This window comes from Symphalangus syndactylus, chromosome 4 (genome assembly GCF_028878055.3).
Source record: "Symphalangus syndactylus isolate Jambi chromosome 4, NHGRI_mSymSyn1-v2.1_pri, whole genome shotgun sequence".
Lineage (NCBI taxonomy): Eukaryota > Metazoa > Chordata > Mammalia > Primates > Hylobatidae > Symphalangus > Symphalangus syndactylus.
The window spans coordinates 76,443,196-76,459,785 of NC_072426.2; the positions used below are offsets into that span (position 1 = coordinate 76,443,196).

The 16,590-nt window shown below is 44.4% G+C and overlaps 2 protein-coding genes across 14 annotated transcripts in view; one reads left to right on the forward strand and one right to left on the reverse strand.

Annotated features, from left to right (window-relative positions):
- LOC129480807 (transmembrane protein 78-like) overlaps positions 1-16,590 on the reverse strand; it is a 107,485-nt gene that overhangs the window by 67,451 nt on the left and 23,444 nt on the right. For 6 of the 12 annotated variants that reach the window (XR_008657135.2, XR_008657134.2, XR_008657141.2 and 3 more), the window contains exon 3: positions 1,543-1,728. The exons of 2 other annotated variants lie outside the window; for them this stretch is intronic. The gene's annotated coding sequence lies outside the window, so the exon portion shown is untranslated. Of the gene's footprint in view, positions 1-1,542; positions 5,178-7,491; positions 8,976-16,590 lie in introns of those variants that run through there. 4 more of the 12 variants (XR_010120512.1, XR_010120514.1, XR_010120507.1 and 1 more) reach the window with 3 other exon arrangements.
- The window catches only part of CCNY (cyclin Y), a 299,400-nt gene that overhangs the window by 40,777 nt on the left and 242,033 nt on the right, over positions 1-16,590 (forward strand). The window lies entirely within an intron of this gene.

The window sequence follows — 16,590 nt, forward strand, 5'->3', positions numbered from 1 at the left end:
GGAAGAGATGAAGTCAAACTATCCCTGTTTGCAGGTGATATGATTCTATATCTAGAAAACCCCAGAGTCTCTGCCCTAAAACTCCTTGATCTGATAACTTCAGCAAAGTTTCAGGATACAAAATTAACGTACAGGAATCAATAGCATTCCTAAACACCAACAACATCCAAGCTGAGAGCCAAATCAGGAATGCAATCCCATTCACAATTGCCACAAAAAGAATGAAATACCTAAGAATACAGCTAACCAGCGAGGTGAAAGATCTCTACAAGAAGAATTACAAAACACTGCTCAAGGAAATCAGAGATGACTCAAACAAATGGAAAAAACATTCCATGTTTGTGGATAGGAAGAATCAATATCATTAAAATGGCCATACTGCCCAAAGCAACTTACCTATTTAACACTACTCCTATCAAACTACCAATGACATTCTTCATGGAACTAGAAAAAACTATTTAAAAGTTCTTATGAAAAAAAAAGTAAAAAGAGCCTGAATAGCCAAGGGAATTCTAAGCAAAAAGAACAAACCTGGAGGCATCATATTACTCAACTTCAAACTATGCTACAGGGCTACAGTAACCAAAACAGCATGGTACTAGTACAAAAACAGACACATAGACCAATGGAACAGAAATTTGTTGAAGTGTAATTAATGTAAAATAAGCACATCCATTTTAGGTGCACCTTTCAACGAGTTTTCACAAATATAATCTCACCATATTCAAGATACAGAACATTCCCATCATCCCCCAAAGTTCCTTCATGTCCCCTTGCAACAATCCCAACCCAACTCTTGGCACCAGGGAGTGACTGATTTGCTTTGTGTCACTATTGATTAGTTTTACATTTTCTAGAATTTTCTATAAATGTAATCATAAAAATATACTCTTTATGTCTGGCCTTTCAGCATGTTTCAGGGATTTATCAATGTTGTATGTGTTAGTAGTTTGCTCATTTGTATTGTTGAGTATTATTCCATTCTTTTCTTTTTTAAAAAACAGAGACAGGGTCTTGCTCTGTTGCTCAGGCTGGAGTACAGTGGCACAATCATGGCTCACTGCAGCTTCAAACTCCTGGTCTCAGGCAATCTTCCTTGCATCAGCCGCCTGAGTAGCTAGGACTACAGGTGAGTGCCACCATGTCCGGCTAATTTTATTTATTTAATTTTTTGCGGAGACAGGGTTTCACTATGTTGCTCAGGTTGGTCTCAAACTCCTGGCTTCATGTGGTCCTCCACTTCAGTCTCTCAAAGTGCTGAGATTACAGGCATGAGCCATTGTATCTGGCCTCGTTGTTGTTGTTGTTGTTTTTAACTGTAGTTTATCTAGTTATCTATTGATGAATATTTGGGTTGGTTGTTTCCAGTTTTTGAAAATTATAAAGATGATTAAAATCATTTATGTAAATGTTTTGTATGAACATATGTTTTCATTCTTCTTGGGTAAATAGCAAGAAGTGCAATTGTTTATATGTTTGACTTCATTATTTAAAAAAACTGACAACTGTTTTCAAAGTGATTGTAACATTTCACATTCTTACCAGCAATGTAGAAGAGTTCCAGTTTCAGTTACTGATTTCTAATTAAATTGCATTTTGTTGGAGAAGCCCAGTATGTGATTTCAATCCTGCTGGATTTATTGAGACTAGTTTCATGGCCCAGCATATGAAGAACGTTCCATCTGCACTGAAAACACTGTTTAGTCTGCCATTGCAGGGTAGAGCATTCTGTAAAAGTTAATTGGATCCAGTTAGTTGATAGCGCTGTTCAAGTCTTCTGTATTCATACCAGTTTTCTGTCTGATATTTCTATCAATACAAGAGAAAGTGGTGAAATATGCAACTTAAATTATGGATTTGTCTTTTTCCCCTTTCAAATTCTGTCAGTTTTCGCTTCAAGTCTTTTGAAGTTCTACAACTGGGTGCATTCACATTTAGGAATGTTATTTTTTCTTAGTGACTTGATAGTTTATCATTGTGAAATGTCCCTCCTTATGTCTGGTAATATTTCTTGTCCTAAAGTGTGTTTTGCCAGAAATGAACACAGTCAATCCACCTTTCTTATGTCTCATGTTTACCTTTTTCCGTCCTTTTACTTTTAACATTCTTGTGTCTGTATAAAATGGATTTCTTGTAGACACCAGAGAGTCAGACCTTACTTTATTACCCAATTGGATAATCTTTGATTTATAATTGGAATGCTTAATTCATATTCATTTAGTATAATTACTGATACGGTTAGGTTTAAATCTACTGTCTTGCTATTTGTTTTCTATTTATACCATATGTTTTTATTTTTTTCTTCTTTTCCTGCCTTTTTGGATTAGTTGAGTATTTTTCAGTATTTCATTTTATCTCCTCCATTGGCGAATAACACTCCTTTTTAAAAAACAATCGTTGCTGTAGGTTTATGGAATACATCTTCAGTTTATCAGTGTACCTTCAAATAATATGATGCCACTCCTACAATCACATAAGTTTTCAGAACAGTATCCTTTCGAGGTCTTTAGGCTTTGTCTGTTCAGAACCTGAACACCTCTCAGATCTCTGGGGACTGCTCCTCTTACAGTTTCCTAGTAGATGCTCTTTGCTTGGCCTCACAGAGTTTTACGTTGTGCATGAGCCAAAGATGCAAGAGGGCTCCCATGTGGATTTCTAGCTCTTGCTCTGTCTAGCTTACTCATCTGTGGTACCCTGCCCTGGAAATTCCAGCTGCCCTCCCTCATCCCTACTTCTGCTCTGTCTCATCAACGCAGCACGGCTGCCACGCCCTGCCTGAGCTGCCACGCCCTGCCTGAGTTCCCCTCCTGTATCACAATCTGTAAAGCAGCTTTGGAAAGAAAGCTGGGGTGAGCGTGGGTTTTGCCTTGTTTCACTTCTCTCGGGGGTTACAGTTCTGCTTTGTCTGTTGTTCAGAGTCTGAAACAATTGTTTCATATATCTTCTCTAGTGTCCTGTTGTTTATTGCAGTAGGGCAAGTCCAGTACCAGTTACTGCTTCATGGCCAGAAGCAGTAGTCTTGTCTCATATTTGTTTTTCTTAGATCTTTATTTTTGCATTCGCTTATACAATTTATTTTTCATTTATCATTGCCATATGGTTCATTAAAAATCTGTTTATTTTCTGCTTAACAACTGCTTTACTCAGTGGGTTACATATGCTTGCAGACATACTGCTTAGAGCATTTTCAAAGTAAATATGCTGTTTGTTCAGACTTCCAATGTAAGCTCTATTATTTATTCAAGCTAGTATTCTAATATTCATTCCATTATTATTATTATTATTATTATTATTATTATTGAGACAGAGTTTTGCTCTTGTCACCCAGGCTGGAGTGCAGTGGCGCGATCTCAACTCACTGCAACCTCTGCCTCCCAGGTTCGAGTGATTCTCCTGCCTCAGCCTCCCAAGTAGCTGGGATTACAGGCGGCCACCACCATACCTGGCTAATTTGTTTTGTATTTTTAGTAGAGACAAGGTTTCACCATGTTGGCCAGGTTGGTCTCAAACTCCTGACCTCAAGTGATCTGGACACTTCGGCCTCCTAAAGTGCTGGGATTATAGGGGTGAGCCACCGTGCCCGACTATTACATCCATTTAAATAGGAGAAAAGATGCTTTAGAGAGATCACACAAGGATTCAAACTCAGATAATCTGGCATCAGGGCTGAGATCTTAACTACAACATATATTAGCTTTTGGAGCAATTTTTGCCTGAATACAAGCATAATATTCCTTCTGTAACAGATATATGGCCAATGTGTGTAGACATGATGGAAGGCCCAGTTTTGAACATGGGTTGAAATGTGTTATCTATTTCCATTAATACTAGAAAGGGTTGTCTGAGAGACAGTGTGAAGACTTTCCTGGAAATGTTTCGTAATAGAATTGTTTATATCCTACCTAGGAGAGTGAAGGTAAAATGAAGTCACTTCACTTCCATGTAGTCCATGGCAAACTGTGATAATCATTTTGCAGATGTTCTTGGCTGTACAGAGCTTTTATGGACAGTATTTCTCTTACTCCCTGAACACATGGGATATTTGAGCCTGACAAATTAGCAGTCTTTTCTTATTTTTTTATTGGAAGCCTGTTTTCATCGCTGTCTTTTGTTTTGTTTTGAGACAGGGTCTCACTCTGTCACCCAGGCCTGGAGAGCAGTGGCACGATCACAGCTCACTGCAGCCTTGATCTCCCTGGGCTCAAGTGATCCTCTTGCCTCAGCCTCCTGAGTAGCTGGAACAACAGGTCTACAGGTGCATGCCACCATGCCTAGCTAATTTTTGTATTTTTTGTAGACATGGTCTCAATATGTTGCCCAGGCTGGTTTCAAACTCCTGGGCTCAAGTGATCTGCCTGCCTCGGCCTCCCAAAATGCTAGGATTACAGGCGTGGGTCACCCTGCCCAGCCTTCATTGTTATTTTTTATTTATTTATTTATTTAATTTTTTTGAGACGGAGTTTTGCTCTTGTCATCCAGGCTGGAGTGCAATGGCGTGATCTCGGCTCACTGCAACCTCTGCCTCCCAGGTTCAAGCGATTCTCCGCCTCAGCCTCTTGAGTAGCTGGGACTACAGGCACACACCACCACACCTGGCTAATTTTTGTGTTTTTAGTAGAGATGGGATTTCGCCATGTTGGCCAGGATGGTCTCGATCTCCTGACCTCATGACCCACCTGTGTCGGCCTCCCAGAGTGCTGGGATTACAGGCACGAGCCACCAAGGCCATCCTCATTGCTATTTTTCTATCAAAACAGCAGGTTAATACTTTGACATGACATCTTAATCATTTTTCTTTTGAGACAGAGTCTTGCTCTGTCACCCATGCTGGAATGCAGTGGCGCGATCTCGGCTCACTGCAACCTCCGTCTCCTGGGTTCAAGTGATTCTCCTGTCTCAGCCTCCTGAGGAGCTGGGATTGCAGGCATACACCACCATGCCCGGCTAATTTTTGTATTTTTAGTAGAGATGGGGTTTCTCCATGTTGGCCAGGCTGATCTCGAACTCCTGATCTCAGGTGATCCGCCTGCCTCAGCCTCCCAAAGTGCTAGGATTATAGGCATAAGCCACTGCGCCCGCCCGACATGTTAATATTTTAAGATGAAGAGCAAAACAGCCAACCTAAGAAAAACAATTAGCAGGCACCCAAGGGCATCTCAGGATGAAAAATCTGTGGCTGAAAAATTCAATCTACATCACAGCCACTGAGAACAATATTAATTTCTCAATTAGTAGCAAGAGCAGAGAGATCATGAACAGATAAGTCTGAATAGAAAATTGCTAAAACATTTTGAGACGTGCTAGCATAAAAGCTTCCTGTGAGTACGGCATGCTTATTCAATATAACCAAAACGATATTTATTAGAAATTATAAAAGTAAGGAGGCTGGGCACGGTGGCTCATGCCTGTAATCCCAGCACTTTGAGAAGCCGAGGCAGGAGGATTGCTTGCGGTCAGGAATTCGAGACCAGCTTGGAAAACATAGTGAGACCCTGTCTCTACAAAAATAAAAATAAAAATAATTACCCAGTGTGGTGGCACACACGTGTAGTCCCAGCTATTTGGGAGGCTGAGGCAGGATCACTTGAGCCCAGGGATTTCAGGCTGCAGTGAGCCATGACTGCACCACTGCGCTCCAGCATGGGTGACAGAGTAAGACCCTGTTTCTTTTTTTTTTTGAGACTGAGTTTCACTGGGATGACAGGCATGCACCATGACGCCTGGCTAATTTTGTATTTTCAGTAGAGACGGGGTTTCTCCATGTTGATCAGGTTGGTCTTGAACTCCTGACCTCAGGTGATCCTCCCGCCTCGGCCTCCCAGAGTGCTAGGATTACAGGCAAAAGACCATGTTTCTTAAAAAGAAAGAGAAAAGAAGGCCAGGCAGGCGTGGTGGCTCGTGCCTGTAATCCCAGCACTTTGGGAGGCCGAGGCGGGCGGATCACCTGAGGTCGGGAGTTCGAGACCAGCCTGACCAACATGGAGAAACCCCATCTCTACTAAAAATACAAACTTAGCTGGACGTGGTGGTGCATGCCTGTAATCCCAGCTACACGGGAGGCTGAGGCAGGAGAATCCCTTGAACCTGGGAGGCGGAGGTTGCAGTGAGCCGAGATCGTACCATTGCACTCCAGCCTGGGCGACAACAGCGAAACTCTGTCTCAAAAAAAAAAAAAAAAAAAAAGAGGGAAGGAAGGAAGGAAAGAAGGAAGGAAGGAAAGAAAGAAAGGTAGATATATGTCAAATAGAGAAAAACCTAGTCTTTCAAATTTTCCTAAAAGATTAAAAGACAAACAAGAGCACAGATTATGATGTGGGGAAAAGACTAGGATCCACCACTCTTTACCCACCCATCACAGTCAGCCTGGAATTAGAGCTAATTAGGAAGAAAGGAAAGACCATTCCTGATAACTACTGGGTGCTAGCCACATGCTCCAGTTTCTCCGTCTCCTGCACCCGTGGATGGGCTTCTGGAAAGCCCTGACCCCTCTTCTTCTTTCAGTAGCTTCGCACCTCCTGCACGTAGGGGAGCTCAGCATAGGTTTGCTCAGTTCAGGTGACAGGTAGGTTAGAAATGGATTGGGAAAAGTGTTGAAAGTAAGGCTGAGGAGGTTACAATTTATAATCTAATAAGAGCCGTTGTAAGTTCTTGAAAAGGCTTTTTTCTTCTTTTAATTAAAAGTGGTTTGGTTAGCATATTGCAGGTTTTCTCAGCCACAGTACTATTGGCATGTGGAGCTAGATCATTTTTGTTTTGGGGGGCTGTCCTGTGCCTTGTAGGATATTTAGCAGAATCCCTGGCCTCTACCCACTACATGCCAGTGGCATCCCCTAGTACCAACAACCAAAAATGTCTCCTGGGGGCATAATTGCCCAGGTTGGGAACCACTAGGGTGTTAGGGGGAGAGCTGAGCCTCAAGGCAGGGGAGATCAGAGGAAGAAGAGCCAAAAAAAGTGGGTGGATGGAAGAGACACTAATTCAAGTGTGGTCTAAGAGTAGTGATTCTCATCACTGTTGCTGTGTTACACAGTATTTAGGAGCCTAATATACAAGTGTCATGTAGTATCGAACTAAAAATCTACAGGAACAATTCATGAAGCATTCCCGTTTGTTTCTTTTGGAAAAATATAAAATCTGACATTGCTTGCAGAAAACTGGAGCCAGACTTCTCAGGAAAAGGTTATGGCCAGGTGTCCTTTTGCCTGAAGACATTTATCCTTTACGTAACTGGCAATACCAAAAGTAAACATGCTTTTTAATGAAAATTGTCATTTTATGTTTACAAAGCTTTCGGTTTATTGTACAAGAGAAAAATTTCCCACAGTTAATGCTCTAATTCCCCCCTGCTAAGGAGTAAATTGTAAAAATACATGCTGTTACTCCTTGAAATGTGGAGTGATGTTCCTTCAAGTCTAGAGGATGTTACATGAAATCAGCTTCAAGACAGGCTTGAGGGGACAGGAACATGAAAAATATATTACATGCAAACACTTTGGTTTTGGAAATCTGCACGTTTATTCCAATGGCATCAGCTGATACTGTGTTCACTGTAACCTAGTAATGTCACAGCAGCATCTGGGGGCATATAATTGTGTCAGAGCTGCTGTTTACCCAGTTAAATGAGACAAAGATTAGGTAAGGTTTGTGCTACTTATTGTTCATTGCCATGGCTTCATCTTCCTAATCCTCCTTATTTTCACCCCTGCAAGAAAGAAATAACAATTCTAATATCTTCTTGTTTCTGAGTATTGATGATTGGGTTATGTGGATACTTCTGGGTAGATGTCCATTTGGAAAAGATGCTTGCTGAGTGCCCTTTGTACTGACAATGGTGGAAGAAATTTCCTGATTGGGATCTGGCTCTTGATACATGATCCTTAGAGGTAATGTCCCTATGGATGGTGCTGCCGGTCTGACCCCTTGTAAGACTTCACAGATATGCTTGGGATCATTAGAGTGGGTTTCACTTCTATCACAGAAGGAGTTGGTATAAGGTGCAGGAAATCTACTCCTACTTTCCAAAGTTAGTTTCCAGTATAGTAACACATCCTGTGTAATTTTGTACTTAAAATTCATGTTTCATATGCCATTTTTTTTCTTTATGAGAGACAGAGTCTCACTCTGTTGCCCAGCCTGGAGTACAGTGGTGCAATCTCGGCTCACTGCAGCCTCCGCCTCTCAGGTTCAAGTGATTCTCCTGCCTCAGCCTCCCAAGTAGCTGGGATTACAGGCACATGCCACCACACCTGGCTAATTTTTGTATTTTTAGTAGAGACAGGGTTTCACCATGTTGGCCAGGTTGGTCTTGAACTCCTGACCTCAAGTGATCCACCTGCCTTGGCCTCCCAAAGTGCTGGGATTACAGGCGTGAGCCACCGTACCTGGCCAACCATCTTGGATTTGTCATTCAGCACAGCATGGAAGTTGGAGCCAGGCATCTTGCCTCTTTATACAATATTTCCATTTCCTGAGATCATGCCACTGGAGGGAGGCCTGCCTGGGTTTCCACCAGCCCCTTCCCTGGCTTTCGGTCCATTCCAGCTTCTCTGAGCAGAACTCTGTCCCTGCTTGGGGGACCAAGAAGGCACAAGGGCAAACCCACACATGAATGAAGGTTGTGGGTCATTTAGCATGAAGCAAGCATCATGGCAGAAGCAGTTTGGGAAGAGCTGGTCTTTCTAGTACTCCCCGGTCTGTTCATTGTCCTCACCCCTTCTCCCACATGCCCTCTCCCCTCCTTCCCCTTCTTTTCCTTTTCTTTCTTTCCTCCTTCATTTTCTACATGACATAACAACCTTCAGGTAGCAAAACATCTGCTAGGAGTCATCCTGGCTTTTGTGTGTAAATCTGGTTTTTAGGACGCTCTTCAAAGAAAGTTTTATCTTAAGGGGCCAGGAGGATGGCAGGAGTGCTGTCAAATGGCCTCAGAGCAGTATGTCCAGGAGCCCAGGCATCTGCTAGAAAAGCACGTATAGCTGCAAAAGATAAGGGTTTCCATCAGTCAGGGAATCAGTGAGTAAGTTCTCTCCTACTCACCTGAGGGCGTGCAGTCCCGCACCCTAGGAAGCAGTACACGGCAACACTCCTCGCTGCTGGGCTGGGCTACGGTGCCTCAGTGCTGCTGCTCACTAACCTTGTGCTCTCGGGTAACACGCTGGCAACCTGAGGCTCTGCTTCCTGATTCATAACTCAGGGATGACGACAGCAAGCTCCCTCATCAGGCTGTGGTGCGGGTTAAGCGAGTTTATAAATTGAAAATGCAAGCTCATAGTCCACATTCAAGAAATGTCAGCTATAATAATATATTATCCTTGTCCTCAAGGAACTTGAAAACTAGTTAGACAGATGGAACAACACATGTGAAAGAATTACAAAAAAGAGTCAGCCCGGGTGTGGCGGCTCACGCGCATAAACGCCATGGAGTTTAAAGAAGAATGAAATGTTTCAGCATCTAAGCTATCAGATAATGTTAGCAGAGGATAGAGATTATGTTAGAGCTTGCAAGTTGTTAAGCCAACAAACATTAAGCACCTATTCCTGTGACTCACTCACGCAACTGAGTGTTTGCCATATGACACTGATTTTGCCAATCACATTTTGCTAATCCTAAAACGAGGCAAAATAAAGATCTTTGTGCTAGGTACTGGGCTAAATAACCTTCCATGCATGATGCCATTTTCATCCTTTCAACAACCCTGAAATAAGGTAATATATATATATATATATATATATATATATATATTTTTTTTTTTTTTTTTTTTTTCCTGAGATGGAGTCTTGCTCTGCTGCCCAGGCTGGAATGCAATGGCATGATCTTGGCTCACTGCAACCTCTGCCTCCCGGGTTCAAGTGATTCTCCTGCCTCAGCCTCCTGACTAGCTGGGATTACAGGTGACCACCACCACGTCCAGCTAATTTTTGTATTTTAGTAAAGACGGGGTTTCACGATGTTGGGCAGTCTGGTCTGGAACTCCTGACCTCAAGTGATCCACCCGCCTCGGCCTCCCAAAGTGCTGGGATTGCAGGCATGAGCCACCGTGCCTGGTCGAGGTAGTAATAATTTTACGGGCAAAGAAATTGAGGTTTTGGAGCTGTTAGTTTGTCTAAGATCAAAGCACTAACACATGGCAGAGCTTAGAATGGAGCAGGATCACAGATTGCCTGATGGCAGAGCAGGCAAAAAAGGAGGAGGTGGGAGGCTGGGCACAGTGGCTCATGCATGCCTGTGATCCCAGCACTTGGGAGGCCAAAGTGGGAGGATCGCCTGAGCCCAGGAGTTCAAGACCAGCTTGAGCAACACAGTGAGACTCCATCTCAACTAAAAAGTAAAAAACAGCTGGGCATGGTAACGTGCATCTGTAGTCCTGGCTACTTGGGAGGCTGAGGTGGATCACTTGAGCCTGAGAGTTTGAGGCTGCAGTGAGCTATGATTGTGTCACTGCACTCCAGCCTGCATGACGGAGCGAGCCCATGGGGAGGAGGGAAGAGGAGTGTGTGAGGTGTGAGAGTCTAGACAGAGAGGGAGACTGGAAGAGGTGTGGAGGGGCAGGGACCCAATGAAGCCAATATTCTAGTGGGAACAGGGCATCTGTGGGGCAGCCTGAGTGACGTATATAATGTGAGACTAATGGGCTACCGGCAGATAAGAGCTCATTTCAGCTTGAGAGAAGGCAGCCAGATGAAAGGAAGTAGCAGCCGTGCGGATGTGACCTGGCGAGGGCTCAGAGTCGGGGCAAAAAGAACAAAAAGGAAACTGTGAAGTCTAGGGGACCCCTTGAAGGCAATATTGACAGGTGTCTGTGACAGCTTGGATGACGATGGTCAATGAGAGAGGGAGGGTGAGAGTGATCTCAGAGTCCTTGCCTCAGCAGTCCTGAAAATAGTGATCTTCAACCAGCCTAGGAAAACAGGGAAGGTGGGTGGGAAAGGAGGCGTTGTTTTACACACATTAAGCTTAGGGGAACGTGTGGGAATCTTGTAAAAATTTGGACAGATGGAGACTGGGGTATATGGGGGAGGCCAAGCCTGGAGACAAAGATTTGAGAGTCAGCCATACAGAGGGAAAGGCTACATCTCCAAGGCGGTGGCTCACAGCTAAAGCAAGGAAAAGTGGCCACAAAAGGAAAAAGAGTGATTGGTTTGGATGGTTACAGGAAAATCAGGAAAACAGAAACAGTGTCTCAAGGAAGAATGGCCAGCCACATGAGATAGGTCAGCAATCACTCAGGTCCTGTGAGGAAGCAGACTCGGACTCAATGGACTGTGAGGGTGGAGGAATTCCCCACCTGCCTCTGGGTGATGGAGAATCTACCTGGGAGGCTTGGGGATGACAGGTGGAGAGGAAGAGCAGTGGGGTTTTTTTTTTTTTTTTCATAGAGACAGAATCTTGGTGTCACCCAGGCTGAATTGCAGTGGCACCATCAAAGCTCTCAGCAGCCTCGAACTCCTGGGCTCAAGATACTTCTGCCTCACTCTCCCAAGTAGCTGGGACTGCAGGCACACACCACCATGCCCAGCTAATTTTTGAATTTTCTGTAGAGATGAGGTCTCACTATGTTGCTTAGGCTGGTCTCAAACTCCTCGGCTCAAGCTATTCTCCTGTCTCAGCGTCCCAAAGTGATGAGATTGCAGGCATGAGCCACTGTGCCTAACCTCCAAGTCTTTGTTAAAAACTAATTTTTTATTGATACATGATAGTTATACATATTTCTGGAGTACATGTGTTATTTATTTATTTATTTAGAGACAGAGTTTCGCTCTGTCGCCCAGGCTGGAGTGTAATGGTGTGATCTCTACCAGCTAATTTTTGTATTTTTAGTAGAGACAGGGTTTCACCATGTTGGCCAGGCTGGTCTCACACTCCTGACCTCAGGTGATCCACCTGCCTTGGCCTCCCAAAGTGCTGAAATTACAGGAATGAACCACAGTGCCTGGCCAATAAGAGAACGTCTGAGTTTTGGATTCAGTGCAGGGGTGATTCGGACCACTTGAATTAAAAGCTCTTCATTCAGGTAAATGAAGCCCCAAATGTCTCATCCCGTGGCCTGTATGGGGATTGAACTTGTGACCTTAGTGTTATCAGCACCATGCTCTAACCAACCAAGCTAACAGGCCACACGTGATATTTAGATAGATGCATATAATGTGTAACAATTAAATCAGAGTATTAGGATATCCATCACCTCAAACACTTATCATTTCTTTGTGCTAGGCACATTTCAAATCTTCTAGCTATTTTGAAATACACAGTAAACTACTATTAACTATAGTCATCCTACTGTACTAGCAAACGCTATAACTTATTCTCTCTAACTGTATTTTTATACCCATTAACCTCTCCTCATCCTCCCTTTCCTTTCCTCTACCCTTCCCAGCTTCTGGGAACCACCATTCTTTTTTGTTTGTTTGTTTGTTTTGAGATGGAGTCTTGCTCTGTCGCCCAGGCTGGAGTGCAGTGGCGCAATCTCGGCTCACTGCAAGCTCCGCCTCCCGGGTTCACGCCATTCTCCTGCCTCAGCCTCTCCGAGTAGCTGGGACTACAGGCGCGCCCGCCACCACGCAGGGCTAATTTTTTGTATTTTTAGTAGAGACAGGGTTTCACCATGGTCTCGATCTCCTGACCTCGTGATCCGCCCGCCTCGGCCTCCCAAAGTGCTGGGATTACAAGCGTGAGCCACCGCGCCCGGCTTTTTTTTTTTTTTTTTTTTTGAGACCGAGTCTTGCTCTGTCGCCCAGGCTGGAGTGCAGTGGTGCAATCTCCACTCACTGCAAGCTCCGCCTCCTGGGTTCACGCCATTCTCCTGCCTCAGCCTCCTGAGTAGCTGGGACTGCAGGCGCCTGCCACCACGCCCAGCTGATTTTTTGTATTTTCAGTAGACGCGGGGCTTCACCATGTTAGCCAGGATGGTCTCTATCACCTGACCTTGTGATCCGCCCACCTCAGTCTCCCAAAGTGCTGGGATTACAGGCACGAGCCACCGCACCCGGCTAGGAACCACCATTCTTTTCTCTAACTCCATGAGATCAACTGTTTAAGTTTCCCACATATTAGAGAGATCATGTGGTATTTGTCTTTCTGTGCCTGGCTTATTTCATTTCACATAATGTCCTCCAGGTCCATTCATGTTGCTGCAAATGACAGGATTTCATCCTTTTTTATGGCCGAATAATAGTCCATCATGTATACATACCATATTTTCTTTATCCATTCATTCGTTGATAGGCACTGGGGTTGATGTTTTGGCTGCTGTGTGAATCATGCTCCAATAAACATGTAACTACAGGTACCTCTTTGAAATGCTGATTTCTTTTTTTTTTTTTTGAGACGGAGTCTCGCTCTGTCACCCAGGCTGGAGTGCAGTGGCGCAATCTCGGCTCACTGCAAGCTCCGCCTCCCGGGTTCACGCCATTCTCCTGCCTCAGCCTCTCCGAGTAGCTGGGACTACAGGCGCCCGCCACCACGCCCGGCTAATTTTTTTTGTATTTTTTAGTAGAGACGGGGTTTCACTGTGTTAGCCAGGATGGCCTCGATCTCCTGACCTCGTGATCCGCCCGCCTCGGCCTCCCAAAGTGCTGGGATTACAAGCGTGAGCCACCGCGCCCGGCCTTGAAATGCTGATTTCTTTTGGATATATACCTAGCAGTGGGCTTGCTAGATCAAAGGTAGTTTTGATTTGTAGTTTTTTGAGGTACTTTCATATAGTTTTCCATGGCTGTATTAACTCACATTCTCACCAACAGTGTATATCCCCTTTCCCTGTATCCTCACCAAGATTTGTTATTTTTTGTCTTTTTGACAATAGCCATTGTAACTGGGGTGCAATATATCATTGTAGTTTTGCTTTGCATTTTGCTGATGATGAGTGATGCTGAGCATTTTTCATACAACTGTTGGTCATTTGTGTGTCTTCTCCAAGCTTTTTTGATTGCTTAGCCTTTGTAGTGTGATTGCTTTTTGAGCACTGTCTTAATATATGTATAGTTTTAAATTATACATACACACTACTATGATTAGCTAACATCTTAAGTTATATTATTCACCAGGGTGAGTTCACTATTAAAAACAGAGGATTGGCTGGGAATGGTGGCTCACGCCTGTAATCCTAGTACTTTGGGAGGCCGAGGTGGGAGGATTGCTTGAGTCCAGGAGTTCGAGACCAGCCTGGGCAACGTGGTGAAACCCTGTCTCAACAAAACAAAACAAAACAAAACAAAACAAAACAAAACAAAACAAAACAAAACACAAAACAGGATTGGAAGGCACAGTGGCTCATGCCTATCATCCCAACACTTTGGGAAGCTGAGGCAGGAGGATTGCTTGAGGCCAGGAGTTGGAAACCAGGCTGGTCAACATAGCCAGATCCTGTCTCTACAAAAGCAAAATAATTAAAGTTAGCTAGACATGGTGGTGCACTCCTGTAGTCCCAGCTACTTGAGAGGCTGAGGCAGGAGGATCCTTGGAGCCCAGGAGTGCGAGGCTGCAGTGAGCTATGATTGCACCACTGCACCCCAGCCTGGGCCACAGAGCAAGACCCTGTCTCAATTAACAAAACAAAAAATACAGGATATAATTTTATATTTCAAATGTTCTTGATAATCAAAAAATTATTTTTGGTTGAGCGTAGTGGCCCATGCCTGTAATCCCAGCACTTTGGGAGGCTGAGGCGGGTGGATCACCTGAGCCCAGGAGTTCAAGACCAGTGTGGGCAACATGGCCAGACCCTGTCTCTACAAAAAATACAAAAATTAGCCAGGCATAGTGGCATGTGCCTTTAGTCCCAGCTACTTGGGAGGCTGAGGTGGGAGGATCACTTGAGCCCAGGGAGTTCGAGGCTGCAGTGATCCAAGATTGTGCCACTGCACTCCAGCCTGGGCAACAGAGGAAACCCCGTCCCTGCCCCCCCACCAAAAAAAAAAGTTTTTGGCTGAGTGTGGTGGCTCACGCCTGTAATCTCAACACTTTGGGAGGTTAAGGCGGGAGGATTGCTTAAGACCAGCCTGGGCAAGGTAGGGACACCCCCCTCTCCACAAAATATTTAAAAATTAGCCAAGCGTGGTAGTGTGTGCCTGTGGTCCCAGCTACTTGAGAGGTTGAGGTGGGAGGATAGCTTGAACTCAGGAGTTTGTGGCCACAGTGAGCTGTGATTATGCCACTGCACTCCAGCCTGGGCAACAGAGCAAGACTCTATCTACAAAAAGTGTTTTTTTTTGTTTGTTTGTTTGGTTCCTTCTTGTTAGAATCAATTATATTGCCATTATGTTTACCTTGCACTTGACTAAGGGTTTGTTTAGTAAAGCTGTGTAAGATAATTCATATTGGCTGGTCGCGGTGGCTCACGCCTGTAATCCCAGCACTTTGGGACGCTGAGGCAGGCGGATCACGAGGTCAGGAGATCAAGACCATCCTAGCTAACACGGTGAAACCCCGTCTCTACTAAAAATACAAAAACAAAATTAGCTGTGTGCGGTGGCGGGTGCCTGTAGTCCCAGCTACTTGGGATGCTGAGGCAGGAGAATCGTTTGAACCCGGGAGGCGGAGCTTGCAGTGAGCTGAGATCGCGCCACTGCACTCCAGCCTGGGCAACAGAGTGAGACTCTGTCTCACAAAAAAAAAAAAAAAAATCATGTTAATTAGGTACTTGTTAATTGCACTTGTCTGTGCAAACTAACGCATGTGGGCCCTACATCCTTCTCACTATGGTGCCCTCACACCCAATTCAGGGCACCACATGGATCATTCCTGATCCATGGCTGTCTAATGTACTACGATGTGAGGGTACCAGGCCATTCTCCCTCTTTTGCGACAAAATGAACCATAGATTTTACCTCCTAGTAAACCGTCTCATCCTGGGGTATGTGCCTCTGCCCCCCATCTTGTAGAACACATCTTTAGAGGGCTGAGGAAATGGGAAAATTACCCTTATCATTATCCCAATAGAGTATTCCTTTTTACTTTTTTTTTTTTTTTTTGAGTTGGGGTCTTGTTCTGTTGCCCATGCTGGAGTTCAGCAGTGTGATCATGGCTCTCTGTAGCCTCAAACTCCTAGGCTCAAGCCGTCCTCCTGCCTTGCCTCCTAAAATGCCAGGATTACAGGCACGAGTCAGTGCTCCCAGCCTCTTTGCTTTAGCTTAGCTCTTAGGCTTTTTCCTATGATTTCTTACCACCTTTCCTTCTAGGCATTGTAGGGCATTAAAAGTGCCTTGGACTGGGAGTCAGGAGATGTGGTCTTAGCTGTCTCTTTGCTTCCAACTTGCATACAACACCCTAGGGCCAGTTCCTTTACCTTTCCCACACCTCAATTTCCTAGAGTCCAGGGATGATGATCCCTTTCACATGATCCTGAAATGGCTGCGGCTGGCTCACGTGGACTCGTTTGAAAGTGTGGCAAAAACTGGAAACCGCCAAAGGCCAAAGACTGGTTTCATGATAACTGTCTTTCCAGTCTCATCTCTGGGGACATGTAGATTCCACATAGTATACAAATTTTCACAGATTTCTTTACATTGCAGCAAATTATTTGATTGTGAAATATTTGTTTTCTTTATATTAAGGCACTGAAGTAGGATGTACAGGTAGAGCTGTGTCGCTTG